This window comes from Haemaphysalis longicornis, unplaced genomic scaffold, assembly GCF_048455015.1.
Source record: "Haemaphysalis longicornis isolate Haplotype H1 unplaced genomic scaffold, Haemaphysalis longicornis Haplotype H1 scaffold_80, whole genome shotgun sequence".
In the NCBI taxonomy this organism is placed as follows: Eukaryota; Metazoa; Arthropoda; class Arachnida; order Ixodida; family Ixodidae; genus Haemaphysalis; species Haemaphysalis longicornis.
In genome coordinates, this window is record NW_027526446.1 from 734,376 (window position 1) to 752,303 (window position 17,928).

Below are 17,928 nucleotides of genomic sequence, written 5' to 3' on the forward strand. Positions count from 1 at the left end.
GGCAGACCCCGGACCATGCACGCGCATACTACGCAATATCCGCCTAAAAGGCATAGCCGATATTTGTAAGGACATCTTCGCTTAGGCCCATACCGACCCACGCACACAATTGTAACTCGCCCGAAACTTCAACGCTTGACAGGCGCGAAATTGTCGAACCTGCACATCGACGATCGATTTGGAGAATAGGGTGCCCCTGGGGCCGATGTATGCGCACGGGAGGTTGTAATTCATAGAATTTAAATTATGAGAGAGTCGAAGGATTCAGTTGAACTATTTGGGTGATCAGTGAGGGACAGGTGTTGGGAGAGAGAGAGAGAGAGAGGAGAGGAGAGGAGAGGCGCGTGTTCCATGGGCTGGGATTGGTTTGCATCTTGTCGTAATCACTTTGATATTATTTGATTTATTTTAGGGTTTAACACACCGACGCTACACAAGCGGTGAGGCGCGCCGTTGTGGAGGACTCCGGATTAATCTTGACCACCTGGGGGTGATCTTTAACCTGCGCAGAAAGCTCGAACGCGCCGGCGTTTTCGCTTTTCGCCTCCATCAGAAAAGCGGCAGCGCAGCCGGGAATCGAACCCGCCTTCTCCTTTGGCTCAAGCAGCACAACCCCTTAGCCACTGAGCCACCGCGGCGGGTAGTTTGATATCACTTAGATTCACCGCTCCGGCGACGTTTTATGCATATTAGTGTTTTGAACAAGTAAATCAGTTGTTAGTTCGCGCATCGTCATCTGTGTGCTTAGTCGGTGTAGTCCTAAAATAGCGCTATATGCGAGGGATAGTACATGATTCCTTACACTACATGATTTTACATGAACTTTACATGATTCCTGTTAATTGCTGGCTAGGTACCGCAAACTGTCGTTATATATATAGTGTACACAATCGATTTATTGGACTTGTCGCTTTTCTGTAAGTTTTTTACGGTTTCCGCTGCTGTACGCGGAAGGCAAACCATCCCCGCTTTGAACGAGAAGCCGCTTGTAAGGAAGTCAGCCTCCTCTCTCAAGGACTTCGTGGTAACGAATGTTTACTGTGCGGTCATCGAATTTCAGATGGTATTCACTCCAGTTTCTTTAAGAGCACCGTTTTTGGCGCTCACGGCACACTCTCGCGCCTTAACTGCACGCAGCGTGTAGACAAGCAGTGAAGTCTGCACGGCCGGCATGCGGGACCTTCTTGAATAGGTGCGCTTCGTTGCATTTCCGCGCAGCCAGCTTTGCATTCATGGCGTCGCATTTCCCCTGTAAGTCCCCGTGTGAGCGTCGGGCTCGTTCGCGGCCTTCTGGATTCCTCTTCGGAGAAGAAGGGCTGGTTAGCGTCACGCAGCTTCGCCACGGCTCGAGGGATAAAGAAGGGCGCGCGTGAGCGGCCTGTTTGCACGCGTGGGCCGGGCTTATGCGGAAGGTGCGTGCTGCTGTATTCACCGTGCCTGGCGGTTATGACGCGTGTGCGCGCTATTAACGGCCGCCACGTGCGGTGAAACTAAATCCTTTCCTTGTGCGTGGATGCTTGCGTTGTCCGTGGTATACCGCGGATCGGCGAGCCTCCCGTGTCATCTCTGCTCGTTCCCGCGTTGGAGTCTTGGTCACTGCGAACGCGCGCCTCTTCCACCTCCGAGGAAACGGGTTAAGGACGATAACAGCGATGAAACCGGCTGCGCTGTCTGTGAGCGCCGTATCTGACACGTAGCGAAAAAAAGAAAGAATTGTGCCTGTGCCCGTATTTGTTGTGTGTGTGAAGGGTTGTGAATGTGTGGATTTACGCCCACGCACGCGGCGGGCGACGCACGGGCAGATGGGATGTAATAAGGCGGGGAATTTTGTGGAGGGACGCGACAAAGAATTCACGCATTTCCACGAAGTGAATCATGACGAGTGGGCGAAGCACTGGGGATCGTTCTTATCGTAAATCACCCGTGGCATTGCCCACTCGCGCATGTAAATGAGTGACAACGCGTGTGTACAAAATGTAATTCCAATGCAATCCAATCCGATGCAATTCAATTTAATAAAATCCGTTTTAGTCCAATCCAATCCAATGCCCTTCGCTCATGCGCAACACTGTGTACACAGACGCCAAGCCCCGGACAGAGCGAGGTTCTAAGGTGCTTTGCCCTTAAAAAGTTCGCGTCAGGATGGATTGGGATGACACAAAATAGCAGAGGCTAGATTTCTACAGGGAGAGGTCATCGTCTGGCTGGTGATGACCTATGCATATATTGTCGTGCAAAAGAAGTCTAGAATACGAGAGAAGAACGCGGGCGAGACGGGCGCCTGTCCCGTCGACATTCTTCTCAGGGCTGTGTTTCAACCCGCCCAACTTTCCGCTGCAATTACTGATGTGACTTAGCGTGTGTCGAGCCTAGAAAAGGCAAAATGATGGTCATCTATATAGTGAATGCCCGCTACAACCATCGTTCGTGTACATATGCACAACAAGCGAACTTCCATTTCCGTAACGAGCACTAGTTGCTTTCATTTTTGCTGTCTAGGGGTTTTCGTTGTAAGGACGGAGCGCCTGTAATTTCGCTGAAACTGAGTCGGGGCGCTATGAAATGAGCAACATGCCGTCTCTTTACAGTTTCTTTTTACGTGCAAACATGCACACCCCTGGGTTTGCCCGCAGGTTTCTTGCAAACAAGCTGCTTATTTCGCGATCTCTTCCATCTCAGATAGCCGGGGTGATTCGGACCGGAACCTCAATTTCCCTTGGGGAAAGAAAAAAAAAATCGGGCAGCATTGCACTGGTAGTGGCGCGAAGACTGGGTGAACAGCGAAACTGGCGTCCCACCTAGGTTATTCTTGGTTCGGCGAAGTTTCGGCGGGGTTATTTATGCTTGGAGACTCGGCCAAGTTTTCTGCGCACTTACGCTTCCAGACTTGGTCAGGTTTTCTGCGTGGTGTCGTCGTTAACACTCGGTCATTAAAGTATGTACAATGTACGCGTGTCCACCGGCTTTGCGGTGAAGCTCCAAGAGTAGCGGAGGGCGCAGCGAAACGAAAGTTTGCTCAAAATTTTGTAGCTTTAGCTACACTGGCCGAGGTTGAGCAGTTTCGCGTGGCTCCTGGAGAGCCGTGCTGTGCATGCGCGAGGAGCAGTGACATCACACGGTGCACAGATCAACGGCACAGATGGCGCGCCGGAGCCGCCGCTCGCGCCTCGCCGGTCTGCGCATTCCACGGGAGTGACGTCATAGCCGCGGCAGACGCACTGGCGCCGGCGCGTGCCCAACTGTGCGCCTTCGTTGCGCAGCAGCCAAGTCTGACGCTTCGCCGGAGCGTTTGATAGCGCCTGTGAGTTTGTGCGCATGCGCGGAGGTATCAGTGGGGGTGTACATATAGGGGGCGCTTCCTAGACAAGCAGGAAAGCTCAGAATAACCAGCTGAACCTTAGCTCACGCTTCATACATCCTGGCATAGCCGAGCTAAGCCACTACTAATTTTTTGTTTGAACTTGTTCGGTGGGTACCGCTCGGCTTGTGTGGTCTGGCGTGTGGGGACGCTAATTAGGAAGTTGATTAAAGCCATCGCTTGTGGCTTCTTTCTTTCTGGCATTAACTCTTTTTTCACCGTCAAAACTGCACCGATCGTCGTAAAAAGCGACAGAGCGAGCGTCCCCGCGACGCGTTTCCAAAGCAGAGCTCGTACCAGTTGTATCGCGCCTCCGATAGGTGGCGACAGGAGTCCCCACCGAGTGCGACGAGGCACAGCTACGGTGTTGCCGGCGCGCCCCATGACGTCATCGCTCAGCGAGGTTTTTCTGCGCACGTTCGCCGGACCGAAAACCGACTTATGCAGCATAACTAAGGAAATCATCATACTAGCGAACACTAAACAGAGACAAAGGTAAAAGAGGCGACGAAACACACGCTAGTATCTGTTTCGTCGCCTGTTTTACCTTTGTCTCTGTTTAGTGTCGCTAGTACGATGATTTCCTTAGTTAGTAACCAACTCGCCCAACTTACTGCCTTAGTTATGCAGCATCGCTGTCAAATACAAAATGCGTCGTAAACTTCAGAACAGGCTCAGCCATTGACGCCGCGTTTATGTGGAGCGAGGAGGGAAATTTCTTCGCCGAGCACACTGATCGCCTCGAGCGTACAGCCAACGGACGCTTTCTGGGGCGTTTTGGTGGCGCTAAGCACGGGACAAGTGGAAGTGGTTCGAAACCCTATCCCCCCCCCCCCCTCTTTTTTTTTTTTTTGATGCCTGGCTGCTCTTTCGGAACCGCTTACGCGAAGGAAAACCCGGTAGTAAATCGTAGTTTCACTCACCGCCTTGTCTTCAGTCTTCGAGACATCGTGCGTCTTTCATTTTTCTTACCGCTTAGAACCTAGCGCACGTCTGCGGCGCAGTGTTACAATGTAGGCTCGATATTCCCTCCGTGCGGTGGCGCGTAACAGGCGCCGAAAGAGGCAGCGTGCGCGCTCTGACTCGGTCGTAATTACGGGCGGGAGAAAGCTCCCTCCCTCCCGTTGAGACTGACCCAAGCATAACATGCGACTTGTTTGCGTACGCACCAATGCGGGAGCACTTGCTTTGTGCATGCATGGGCGTAGAACTGGCACGGTGCCGGGGCTTTACTAATCGCTCCGAAGAGGAAACGGAGTCCGATCGCGGGCCCGTCTTTCTTGGCGTACTCGGAGTTGGCTCGCGCACCGATTTGCATGCCGTGCGTGCGGCGCGCACCAGACGCGGTTGTTATGGGCCGGAACGGTACCTATAACTGCCCATGTGCGATAGATTCTATTTTAAGCAAAAGTATTAAGAATGTTGTATGCATACCGCGCCACCTCGACGTATACCCTTCTTGAGCAGGACTGACGAAGCGATCATATTAGTGTGCAGTGGATAGCGTTTAGGTTAAGCCAGCGGCCTGCCGCTCTGGCTAAGGCGTTGTGCTGCTGAGCCCAAAGACAAAACGGGTTCGATTCCCGGCCGCGGCGGCCGCCTTTCTGATGGGGCGAAAAGCGAAAACGCCCGTGTGTTCGAGATTTTGGCGCACGTTAAAGATCATCCCCAGGTGGTCAAAATTAATCCGGAGCCCTGCTCTACGGCGCGCCTCACCGCCTGTGTAAACCGTCGGCGCGTTAAATCCATCAATCAATCAATCAATCAATCAATCAATCAATCAATCAATCAATCAATCAATCAATCAATCAATCAATCAATCAATCAATCAACTAGATCAACTATAGCGAAGGCGCTTGTGAACGGAGACGGGTGGTTGTCCTCTCGGGATGAGAGGTCTTGTATAGACCTGTCCCGGTAAGAGATGCCTCATACGGAGCCAGAGCGTCTGGTTGTTGTTCCGGCCCTAAGTTTCCGCTTTCAGGAGGAATCAGCTTATGCCAACTCGCGCAAACAACCACCCTTGCATAGTCCAAATGGGAAGAAACGCAATCGTCGTATCTTGGCAATCGTCGTAAATATATTTCTGGTTCGGTTCTTTTAGCGAAAGTTGTTTAGATATAGTGAATCCCGTACGAACCCGAAATTTTTTCTTTTTGCTAGGGGCTTTGTGCAGCATCGTAGCAACATGCAGAAGTGACTCAAAACACAGCGACATCTGCTCTACAATCCGTCCTGACGTCTTCTCGGCTCTTCGGTGGTCTGTCTTGCGGGACCCAGTGCATTGTGTATTGTGTTGCGTTGACCGCCGTGCTGACCTATACAGGACCCGTGAATTTTCTCTAAGTGTCACGGTTCTCGTCAGGAGTTGTTTTCGGAGGCTCTTACGTTGTCAATTGCTAATCCCAAGCAATTGTTTCAGTCCCCCAGAACGCCGGCATGCGGGCAGGCTCAAAAAAGGGCGCGTTACGAGGCGGGAACGTCGTGGGTAGCGCGCCCTTGCAACGGCACGTTCTTGAAAACAAAAATTCCCCGGGAACTTTAGTGCGCTGACGTTCTATGAATGCGAAAGCGTGGCGATGATCAAATCCTTCTCCGGTGCTACATCGTGTTTGCATGCCTTTCTTCGCTTCACGCGGCGGCAGCTTCCCCGCAGCCAGAGCGCGCGTCTGTTGTGCTCACGCGCCGTCACGCTCGTCTGTCCCGCGGGACGCACCAGGATAACCTTCGCCAGGGGGTTTGAGATACCGCGACTGCCCTATACATACCTGGGTTCAAACCCCACACGAACCCGAATGTGTTTTTATTCATTTATTTTCTCTTTGCTGCGGCGGCGGCCGTTTTGGTACAACTCGTGTTGTACAAAAATGTCACTCTTCGCGTTTGAAGCGGCATCTAAGGCCTTAATAACGTCTCACATCTACGACGTACGGCCAGTGTCACAGCCTGCGATACACCGCACAGCACTTACCTTGGTAGCATTGTGAAGCCCTTAGCGCTCGTCGTTCGCCTTACGTGCTGTTATTTTCTGCTTCGGGAATGTTGAGACAGGCGTGCGAGCAGATGTAATCGTCGTCTATTTGCGGACAATGCTGCTTCCAAGTTCCCGCACGCTTCTCGTGGCTTGGCTCGGCTAGGCTTGTGGACCGTCGCAGCATTTTCGCGGCCGCTCTTCTCGCCGTCTGCCTGTGCGTTTAATGTCGCAGCGCAGAGAGAGCGCTGGTCCCCTAATGGGATGAATGATGGGCGGTGCGTAATTACGCGATTAGGCTTAGCGTTGAGCGCCGCCCGCGAAGCGTGGAGCCCATTATTACGGGCCCCACAGGCCCTGACGATTGTTTTACTTGCTCGCCAGGGCGCTTTCTTTCTCTCCGTCCTCTTCGCGTTCACTCTCTTGCCCGACGCAGCAGAGTGCAGCGTGAACCAGTAACCCGCATTTCTTTAACGCTGGGCGCCGCTTAGCCGCCGCCACATCGCCTTCCTCGTCGCTAGCTGGCCCGTCGTTTTAGGGGCGAAGCACCTTAGGACCTCGCTTTGTCCATGCCTTGTCCCCTGGTGTCCGTGTACACAGTGTTGCGCAATGCGCATGCGCGAGGAGCATTGGATTGGGTTGGATTTGGATTGGATTAAATTGAATTGTATCGGATTGGATTGGATTGGAATTGTATATACTGTACACACGCGTTGTCACTCATTCACATGCGCGAGTGGGCGATGCCACAGGTAATTTACGGTATGATCCCCAGTGCTCAATTTTTTATTATCGGCCTTGCGCGCATGTCGATACCCAGGCAGCTATGCAGGCGAGGCGGCAAGCCAGCGCCCACGCAACCCTTCGCGGCGGATCTCGCTTCCTGGGCTTGCGCTTCCAAGTGAGCTGGTCCTGTTGGGGCCGTTTCCCACTGTTAGGACGAAGAATTGAGTCTGTCGCAGTTGTGTTACCGCAGCAGCTTTCGCCATTGCCGTATGCAGTAAAGAATGGCAGACGGTTTGGCTACGTCAGCCACAGAACATCGGGCGAAATTTCGGACCAAATCATCCATCTTCATTATGTCCGTATGGGTCGACTCGTAATCATGGGTATGGCGAGGCGAATCTTTTTTCTTGGGGAAGGGGGCATTTCAGACGAAGGTCTCGTTTCAGTTTTCCTATATTCACTTCGCACGTATACGGAACGCGTCATTGCGTGCGTACGAGGCTATATAGATGGCAACGCCCGCTGCTCACACCACGTCCAACACTGTACGCTTATAAAACACTTGGCATAGTCGGTAAGGCACCTCCGCTTGACCACCGCAAGGATCCAGCTTCGACGCCGACCCCGGAAAAATTTTTTAAAAGCGAAAGCTTTCTTTGTTGGACCGATGGCGTCCTGTCAGAAAACTATAATGCATTTCCCCATAGACCAGTTGGTCGACCGAAAAGCTCTGATAAGATCTCTGAACACGCGGAGCGTGCGTGAAGCCCGGCTTCCATTGTGTCAAAACGGTTCCCTTATGAAAATGAACTTTTCCTTTCTGTTTACTTTGTGTCTCCTGCATGTTGACTGTGTGGCCTTTCTTTTGACTTTTCCTTTGTGTTACCTCTAGGACATAAGCAGGCTGTGTACTTTTTATAGACTGCCGGATAAACAGCCATGATGTTTTACCTTTCTATGTACTATGGTAAAGACAAAGTTTAAATTTCTATACAAAGATTTTATTTCGGATGAGAAGTATAAAACTTTCAAAATGACTTGCTTTCTTCTCTTTCTGAGTTCCGCAATGCTATTGCCCATGTGTGTACTCAAGGCAAAATGAAGTCAAAAGACTTTGGCCTGTTTCCCCTGTGTTGCCTCTAGGACAAAGGCTGGAAGATAGAACTTGAATTTGCTGTCTTAATTCTTCTGTGTGCCGTAATGCTGTTGCTTATGTATGTACTGAAGGCAAAATGAAGTCAAAAGACTAACTTATGTCTTTTGTGTTGCCTCTAGGACATTGGGAGGAAGGATAACTATTTGTTGCCTTACATTCTTTTTCTGAAGATTGTGCTTCCTCAAGTAAACATAAAGTCGAGCATTTAAGCCTTAATTATACTCGAAAGGTTAAGTTTTTTGGCTTGGCTAGAGATGGTAAGAAACAATGCCGATGGTTTGTGGAAATTCTGCAGCACTGTATACTTTATTTCGTGCTAGTGAGGTCTGATAAATTCGCAGAATTAATATTACCAACTGGTACGTTTGTATGAAACAGTGGCGTAAGAAGGATACATATTGAACGAGGCTGTTCGAAGTGCCTCGTCCCTCCCATTACGAAAAAAAAAGTGGGAGGGAGAAGAATATACAGACCAGAAAAAGTAAAAATAACACAAAAAGCCGAATAGAAAACGAAGCAATGAAAACAAAAACAACCTAAAAAGTGGCTTCCGATTGTCCTAGTCTGTGTTTTCCTTCAGGGTCGTTGTAAAATGGCTTATCCTTGCAACTAAATGCTGAAGCGGTGTACTGTTTTTTGGGGCAGAGCTTGCGGTAGAAATATATTGCGACAGAAAAAAAGGGACACAGCCAGACGAGAGCAACAAGAGCAACAACAATGTCAAAATATAACCTAAGGCAGAAAAACTTCAATTAAAACACGGTTAAAGAAGAAGAAAAAAAAAACAAAGGTCACTGAGCGGGTTTCGAACCTCCGCCCTTTGAATCAGTAGGCGAGTACTTAACCTCCAAGCCACCAAACCAGTAGACGATGGAGTCGTAAACCTAGTTCTAAATACTTGAGCTGCACATAGTCTTGCTAAGCCTTCATTTGAGTGAATTGTTTGCCTGCGTGGATTTGACGCACGGTGCTTTTGTGTGCGTGCGTGCGTGCGTGCGTGCTCGCGCGCGCGCGCGCGCGCGCGCGCGCGCGTGTGTGTGTGTGTGTGTGTGTGTGTGTGTGTGTGTGTGTGTGTGTGTGTGTGTGTGTGTGTGTGTGTGTGTGTGTGTGTGTGTGTGTGTGTGTGTGTGTGTGTGTGTGTGTGTGTGTGTGTGTGTGTGTGTGTGTGTGTGTGTGTGTGTGTGTGTGTGTGTGTGTGTGTGTGTGTGTGTGTGTGTGTGTGTGTGTGTGTGTGTGTGTGTGTGTGTGTGTGTGTGTGTGTGTGTGTGTGTGTGTGTGTGTGTGTGTGTGTGTGTGTGTGTGTGTGTGTGTGTGTGTGTGTGTGTGTGTGTGTGTGTGTGTGTGTGTGTGTGTGTGTGTGTGTGTGTGTGTGTGTGTGTGTGTGTGTGTGTGTGTGTGTGTGTGTGTGTGTGTGTGTGTGTGTGTGTGTGTGTGTGTGTGTGTGTGTGTGTGTGTGTGTGTGTGTGTGTGTGTGTGTGTGTGTGTGTGTGTGTGTGTGTGTGTGTGTGTGTGTGTGTGTGTGTGTGTGTGTGTGTGTGTGTGTGTGTGTGTGTGTGTGTGTGTGTGTGTGTGTGTGTGTGTGTGTGTGTGTGTGTGTGTGTGTGTGTGTGTGTGTGTGTGTGTGTGTGTGTGTGTGTGTGTGTGTGTGTGTGTGTGTGTGTGTGTGTGTGTGTGTGTGTGTGTGTGTGTGTGTGTGTGTGTGTGTGTGTGTGTGTGTGTGTGTGTGTGTGTGTGTGTGTGTGTGTGTGTGTGTGTGTGTGTGTGTGTGTGTGTGTGTGTGTGTGTGTGTGTGTGTGTGTGTGTGTGTGTGTGTGTGTGTGTGTGTGTGTGTGTGTGTGTGTGTGTGTGTGTGTGTGTGTGTGTGTGTGTGTGTGTGTGTGTGTGTGTGTGTGTGTGTGTGTGTGTGTGTGTGTGTGTGTGTGTGTGTGTGTGTGTGTGTGTGTGTGTGTGTGTGTGTGTGTGTGTGTGTGTGTGTGTGTGTGTGTGTGTGTGTGTGTGTGTGTGTGTGTGTGTGTGTGTGTGTGTGTGTGTGTGTGTGTGTGTGTGTGCGCGCGCGCGCGCGCGCGCGCGCGTATGCGTGTGCGCGTGTGTTTGCGTATGTCTGCGGGGAATAATTTTTTTATCCGGCCGTTCTGTTTGTGAAAAGCCCACAAACAGTGAATGCTTGGACGCTGAACAAAACACAAAACAGTCAATCTAGATGTAGATGACGATGATCATAACTTCGTTTGTTAATCCATTTTTATTCGCTTTTGAGTAGCAACAACTTACGACAACAAAAGACGTTGCTCGCATCAAGAAAATATACTGCCATTATATATATGTTTGCTATTATCAACTTTAACAAAATACTATAATGGCGTCTGCCTAGTTTGCTTCAGGGGTGATGATGAAGGAAGAAAGTAACTGCTAAAACTCTATGACTGCTAGATAGCCAACTGTAGTAATAAGTCTAGTCTAGGCTAGCATATATGCAGTCATTGTTATAGGTGCGCAAGAAAAGTCGTGGCTGGTTCGTTGTGCGTGGTTTTGGTGGTTTGTTTTCGATTTGCTGGTGTTACGTGAATTACTACGTGCTCCTCCTGCCGTAATATTACGTGTTAGTGCTCTTGTGCCACCTGAAACATCGTGAGTGCTGGCAAAGCGTCTGTGTCGTCGCCGTACTGCGCTGCTGCAGCAAACGCACATCGAGGTCGCCATTTGACAAAACACCTGACGAGTTGTGCGTGCCTACGTGAATCAAGAGTCTCTACTGCAAGTTCCAGTCTGTCGACGCGACGTGTGAAAAATGCTGCGTGTTCTGCCGTAAGTGATTGTTTATCGTGGTGCATGTTAAAATTTTATTACGCGTTGCCGCAGCGCTGTTTTGTTAAACGTGTTGAGTATATTCCTTAGTGTTCGGCTCGCCGCGCTTCTTTTATTGTAAATTACCGGCCGCGTCGGCGCGGTCATAATGAGCTTCCAGGAGCGGCGGCCGGTATGCTGTGTGAGTGATCGACCCCCTTGCCATTGCCGGCAACGAAAATATTATGTGACGGCCCAGCGGCCGCCGCTTGGCTTGGGTGGATTCGACGCTAAGCTTGTTGCATGAAAAAAAAAAAAAAGAAAGAAAGAAAACTGCGTTAATGGTTGTAAAACAAAACGCCCACTCCCCGATTTTTTTTTTTTTAGGAGGCAGTTGACCCACAGTATATTTTTTACAGGACGTAGGCAGCTTAGCATTGTTCTAACGGGTAGTTTTCGTTTACGGGTAAAGAAATGCAAGGAGGCTGCATTACATTTGTAGTTATAATACGTAAGAGTTGCATATACGTTGAATTTTCAACATTTAAGCATTGCTAGCAACTTTATAAGTAGTACCACATGCACAAGGTCTTTAGGCAGTGAACATTTGACCAGATAATTGTTTAGACGTCGCAGCTTGAAAACATGCTGTTCCAGCCTGCATTGCTGGTGCAGTCACAGGGCAGCTTTCACTGTTTTAATGCAAGAAAATTTTCCACCTTCCTAAGCTCATCCAGCATCGTTATGATCAGACAGAAATTCTTGTGTGGTGTGACATTATTTTGTAGCTGGCTTGCATAAATTGTGTTGACCGTAACATGTTGAGCATGGGTTAAACGTGTTGATTCTTACAAATATGCATGTGATGGGGATACAGTCACGGTGCGAAAAAGATTAAGCAGGGCGTGGGCTTGCCACCGTGCTCCTTCGCCATCCTGTTTTTTCGTTTCGTCAGCATTTCAACTTGGAGGTATTGGCACGCTGAGACGTTCACCATGTGCCTCAGAGAGAATTTTAATGGCGCCATGAAGACAAAATACAAGTTTGTGTTATTCGAAAGATTTCGTGTGTTATGGTGCCCCCAGCACTTGTCCAAATGCAAACGATGCTTTATTCACTGAGCAATTCATTAACTGAAGCTGAAATTTTGGTTTTCCCGCTAAATCGTGCATTTTCAGGGTCTGCAATGACATCACAGGAACCGACCGCTCTGCAGCCGATTGGGAAACCTTCTTTACTGTTAGTTAACCTAGATGGTGCCACCATACCGTGGCAAGCCGCTTTCTGCTTTTGTTTTGTTTTTACCGTATTTAAACGTGGCTTGTTTTTGTTCAGCGAGAAAATAATCGTTTCGTGAAACATAGTGCTCGCTCCACAAATATGGTCACGTAAGACACCGTTGCTTGTGTCAATCGGCCATTGTTGTCCGAGACAACCCCAAAGCCCTGCAGTCCTGTGCAGCTAAACCAAGCATAGTGCGCGCAGTACCAACAGCAGTACGCATCGGTACTTCTATGCTTACGTGTGCTCTTTCCTAACCTTTACTGTTGGTCCCACCATTCTTACTACTGTAAAAAGAATGTGCCCTAAATTTGAGCGCAAATAGTTCGCGTTTGCTGTTGCCGCCCTCCGCTAACTGCAGAGCTGGCTGGTATGACATAGGTTCTGTTGCGGGAAATGAGCTAGTGGGTCACATGGTCATTTCCTTTGTTCCTAATTTGTAGCTTATTTGAGTGGAGTTTATGTTAAAAATGGTGTCAGCATGATTCTAGCAACGGAATCCTTTGAATGAACCAAACTTGTGTTTTCTCTTCATGGCTCCTTTAAAAGCCGTAACCACGTTTTGCACCCTCTGGACCAGAGAATATGCTTGCACAGTGGAAATCTGGGGCCACAGATTTCTACCACCTAGGGATATTTAATAGGCTTAGTTTAACATTAATTCAGTGTAAAGATGCTTCTGTTCCTTTAAAGTATGGCTGAAAGCCTTGTAAGGATTGTCATGTATGTACAGTGCTCACAGATTGAAACGCGACACTGCAAGCACGTGGCCTGCGCTACATGCAGCGCCGCCAGTGGACGCCCGTGGAAGCTAGGTGTTGCATTGTGGTATACCACAAGGATGAGAGTGTTTTGACCATAAGCTTGCTGCTTCCGGTTGCCAATAAGCGGGGCAGTGGTTCCCCGCAGCTACAGCGGCGCGCTGTCAGCGACAGCGGCGTCCATGGACAGCGCTGCATGTATTGGCGGCCACGCGCTCGCAGTGTTGCGTTTCAATCAGTGAGCACTGTACTTATTTTTTTAGCTTGAAAGAACTGAAGGTGCCTTTTTTGCACCTACAAAAAAAAATTCTGTCATGTCCTGTCAGAGCGAGTATTTCACGGCATTATACCGCATATTTACGGCTTGTTTACTACTTGAACTTCCATTTTTTACAGGGCCAGGTGTTTGACATGGAGGATGTACGTTGTGAGCTACCAGAAGAATTGGCTGCCTCCTGTTTCTATCTATCCTGCACGACCTGTAAGTGGAGTTCATTACAGCTGTGAAATGCATGAAAATCTCGATTTTGAAGGCTGAGAGAACATGAAAACATAGAAAACCATTGTAGCATCCTTGTGGTACCTTAGTGATATTAAGACATAAGAACATTGCAGAGATGGGACAAAAAATAAGGGACCGATGAGGGCGAGAAACTTCCTGGTACCTTTCTTATTTTTTTGTCGCATCAGGGCTGCGTCCTTGCTCCATGAATTAATTAATAACGACTTTGTCACCCTTGTTCACTGTGGTAGTTGCGTGGTGGCCACAGACAGTGTGTGAGGATTTTCTTCTACCGCCTATTACAGATGAACTAGACATTTAGACTTCTACTCAAAAGTCATATTATAGATTACATGAGTGAAACAATTCCATGCACCCAGAAATAGAATTTAGGTGAATTCACTTCAATGCCCTAGATGCAACTTGTGCCTAGCAGTGAAGCCACTGTGTTTCATGTAGTGTAATGAGTATCACTGGCCATCGTAGCCCCCCCCCCCCCCCGAACAGCTATTTACTCTAGCAAATATAATGATGGTCCTAATTGTAGAAGGGTACCCGCCGCGGTGGCTCAGTGTCTAAGGCGTTGCGCTGCTGAGCACGAGGTCGCGGGTTCGATTCCCGGCCGCGGCGGCTGCTTTTCTGATAGAGGCGAAAAGCAAAAACGCCCGTGTGTACGAGATTTCGCCGCACGATAAAGATCCCCAGGTGGTCAAAATTAATCCGGAGCCCTCCACTACGGCGCACCTCATCGCCTGCGTTGCGTCGGCGCGTTAAACCCTATAATCAATCAATTGTAGAAGGGTACTCAGCAATTGAAGAAAGAGCTGTGGGGGGTTCTGGTTTGTGTATCAGACTTTGTTTGGAATATTGTTATGTAGCCACGGATAATGCAGGGTTTTTGTAAAAATATAGATTATCGGAGCAAACTTGTGCTCCGCAGTAAACATAAAAAAACACAAACCTCGAAGGAGTCAGCAAAGGGACGTGCATGGATGAGCGTTGGCGAATTGAATGCTGCAGGGTTTCTTTTGCACTCATTCATTTAGATCGAGAACATTTTCAATAAAAAACAGGAAAAGTTAGGATAGGGATCGCAAAGCAACACCCTTTCCATATCAAACAGGACTGCTGGTGCAGCATACAAAGGAAAAAGGGGAAAAAGACGGTTCTCTTAAAAACGGATAAGATTGCAGTGTGTGGCCAGGTGCTTGTAACAAAACATTTTGTAAACAAATCAAATGGCATGGTTGGGGGCAATATTATGATGTTTATAGTAGGAAAAACCTGCATTATTTCCGAACAGTATGAATGCTGTGTGTGCAAACATATGCAAAAATGCTTGTGTGTTTTTAGCATTTGAGTGCACGTTACAGAGTAGTCAGCTCAAGTTACTGCGGTAGCTTTCCTCATTGCTGGTAAGCATAAACCCTGAAATTAAATTTGCTGTATTCGACCGCTTTAACCCTTTCACTGTCACTGATGTCCTGGTTTGTCTTCGAATTTCTCCTCCACGGTGTCACTGACATACCGGTGCGTTTTCTGTTGTGCGTTGAAAAATTCGTGCCATGGTGCAAAGTTGGCGCACCTGCACTGTTTGTGCTATCTGTCAAATCTTTCGAGTAGCTTGTATTTTCACAAAGTACAGAGCGACCACGCCCAGCTTTCGCTGCTTGGGGGTCACTCCGTGCACTGTACATCTGTTGGGATGAGTGACCACGTGGCACGCGTGCAATGATGGGTGCAAGTGTGCTATCCACCACAGTTTTCTAGGGTTGTTTTTTATTTCTGTTCCTGTGTCTGCTACCCATCGACACAAGGAAATATAAAAAGTGAGGAGCCAACCTAGAGGTTGGTCAGTTCATGGTGATGTACATTTTGCTTTTTGTAAGCAAGCACAGACAAACAAACTAGACAATGCAAGTGCTGTCTCGTAAACGAAATGCACAATAAAACTGCTGCCTTTATAGGTTCCAAAGAACGCGTAGACACAAGCAACTACTCATGATGACGACTGATCAATGCCTGTCTTAGCATGTTCATGCAATTTTATGTTGCCTTCCCTGCCCCCCCCCCCCCCCCCATATTGCTTTGTTCCCACAGTGCTGCTGCAATAATCTCATCTCTCAAATGTTCTTGCGAGGCTGTATAAATGCCCGTCATGAGGAGGCCATGAATCTAAACAGTACTTAGTTCTGGATTGTGTTGCCTATGTAACAGTATGTCATATTTGATGTTCGTTAGCTCATTAGTTAATTTATGTGGTCTAAATTTTGTGGCTAATTTTGCGATCAATGCGTTTGTCATTTCAGGTTCAAGTGTGGCAGTGGCTATCCCGTCCTGTGAGGGGTAAAGATGAGGCGACACCTGGTGTGGCAGGCGGCAGCAGCACGTATGGATCCAACCTGAATAAAATAGTCAGGTTTGCAAGAGTCATGTGATTCATGTGATTTTCGTCAGCTTGCTCTTACAGAAACAGCTGCATCATGAAACAGTGACTGTGGAGCTGGCTGACATTTTCTACATGCAGCTGGCTGTTGGGCGCTGTTATTTGACAGCATGCAAAGGGCACTCAAAAGGTGGAAGCTTGTGGGATACATAGAGGACGGAAACATAAAGGATTCTTGGAGGACGCAGAAAGTCGGTGGCGAAATTTCAATACAGGGGACACACAAGGGACGAATGCGGTCTGTTGCCTTCAAGACATATAGGGGACACACAAAGGCCGTATGGTGTCTGTGTTGCCTTTGGGAGATAGACTGGACGCATGGAGGACGGAAACACACGGGACACTTGGAGTACGCAGAAAGTCGGTGGCGAAATTCCAACACAGAGGAAACACACAGGACGCACGCAGTCTGTTTCCTTCGGGACGCAGACTGTCTTTTGACTGGACATAGAAATTTTCATAAGGGTTACTCGAAAATCGCGAAAAGGGACGGTCCTAGATAAGAAAATACACGCATATAATAGCATACCTTCATCGATTGGACGCACTTTCAGCGAAGGTTTTGTTGTGAGAAGGCTTTCGCGCTTTTCCCAACTTCCTTCTCGAAGAGATAGTAAAGTGGTTTTCTTCGCTTGCACAGAAGTGGCTTCACGTAGGAAGAAGGCGAAATCCAGTGTGCAGGCGAGTAGTGCTTTCGCACTAAAATTTCTACGACCAAAGAAAGGTTTTGCTTGAGTGAAACTTAGCACTGCTGCAGTCAGTACAACGGAACCGTGTCTCACAAGGTCAAAGTAACCTTTCACGCGTTTAAATGATACTAGAAACAGCTGTTTGCCCTCATCGGAACGTATCGGAGGTTCTTCACGTATCAGTAGCTTGTGATAATGTGATTATATTTTTCTGCACCGGTGCAAGTCGGTAATGTAGGGTTTAACTGGCTGCGTATGGTTAGGCCTTGCTGGGCATTTTCTAGTACGGTATCAAATTTTTTCACAAACCACAGACCATTTCGTTTAACGAAGCTGTACAGCCGTCTCGACAAAAAAAAAAAAATGGTGGAACTGAAATTTTGTATAACAACAACAACAACAAAAAAAAAATCTTGAGCGGGAGCTCGTTTGCGCTTGGTACAATGTGACGGCGGTAAATCTCAGAGCAGTTCGTTTACCCCTAATATTAGCTCAAGTTGCTAAACTTGGGTGCACGAAGTAGTGGAGAGTTGCGCGTATTTTTATTTGCCTGGTGCAATCGTGACGCCAGTTCTTGACCAAAAGCTTGTGGAGAGCTGAGCGTTGAGGTCGTCTTTCAGGTCGTCGAAATAGTTATACCACCGGGCATATGGGATGCGAATACGCACGAGCGATTTCTGCCGGCCCCCACTCGCGTGGGGGCGATGGCTGGGCCATGCGTGTCTGTCCTCAACCCTCCAGTTGGCGACAGTGTCGTGCACATTCAAAACTAAGCCGGTATTCTCATGTTTTGTCTGTTTCGTGCCCGTTTTGAGCAAGCCCTGAATTGCTAAAACCGAAAACCCGGATGTGACGCCATGCAAGCACGGCGGAGCTACGAGCCGCGGCTTCTCAAAGGAGACGATGTTTCGTCGCCTTGTTGTTGGTTCGCTGGCGGAACAATAAACACATAAAATATAGTTTATAAGTTTAGTCGTTTAAAATGTGTTAAGAAGAACAGTTGCTCAAAGGTCTACCCAGAGCCCGCCTACTACTTGAAGTACGTCACGATAAAACGGACGCAAAACGGACGTTTTCAAAACGGACAAACACGAGAATACCGCCCCTGGACTGTTGTTTTGGTCTTTGATGGCTGAATAAGAATCGCGGCTCGTCTTACGACGCCGGCCACGTTGTCATTCCTGCACACCAGTGGGGAATCGAACTGATTGTTATCGCGAGATTGTGGTGCTCCTACGGGTGGTACCGCTGGGA

The 17,928-nt window shown here is 48.5% G+C and overlaps 1 protein-coding gene and 1 long non-coding RNA gene across 6 annotated transcripts in view; both read left to right on the top strand.

The window, feature by feature from the left end:
* Positions 1 to 17,928, top strand: part of LOC144150852 (uncharacterized) — a gene marked incomplete in the record, with an annotated part of 193,540 nt that overhangs the window by 80,348 nt on the left and 95,264 nt on the right.
* On the top strand, positions 10,417 to 15,968 carry LOC144150854 (uncharacterized). Its single transcript, XR_013318581.1, has 3 exons — positions 10,417 to 11,016; positions 13,434 to 13,518; positions 15,849 to 15,968. It is a non-coding gene; the product is annotated as an uncharacterized LOC144150854 (long non-coding RNA).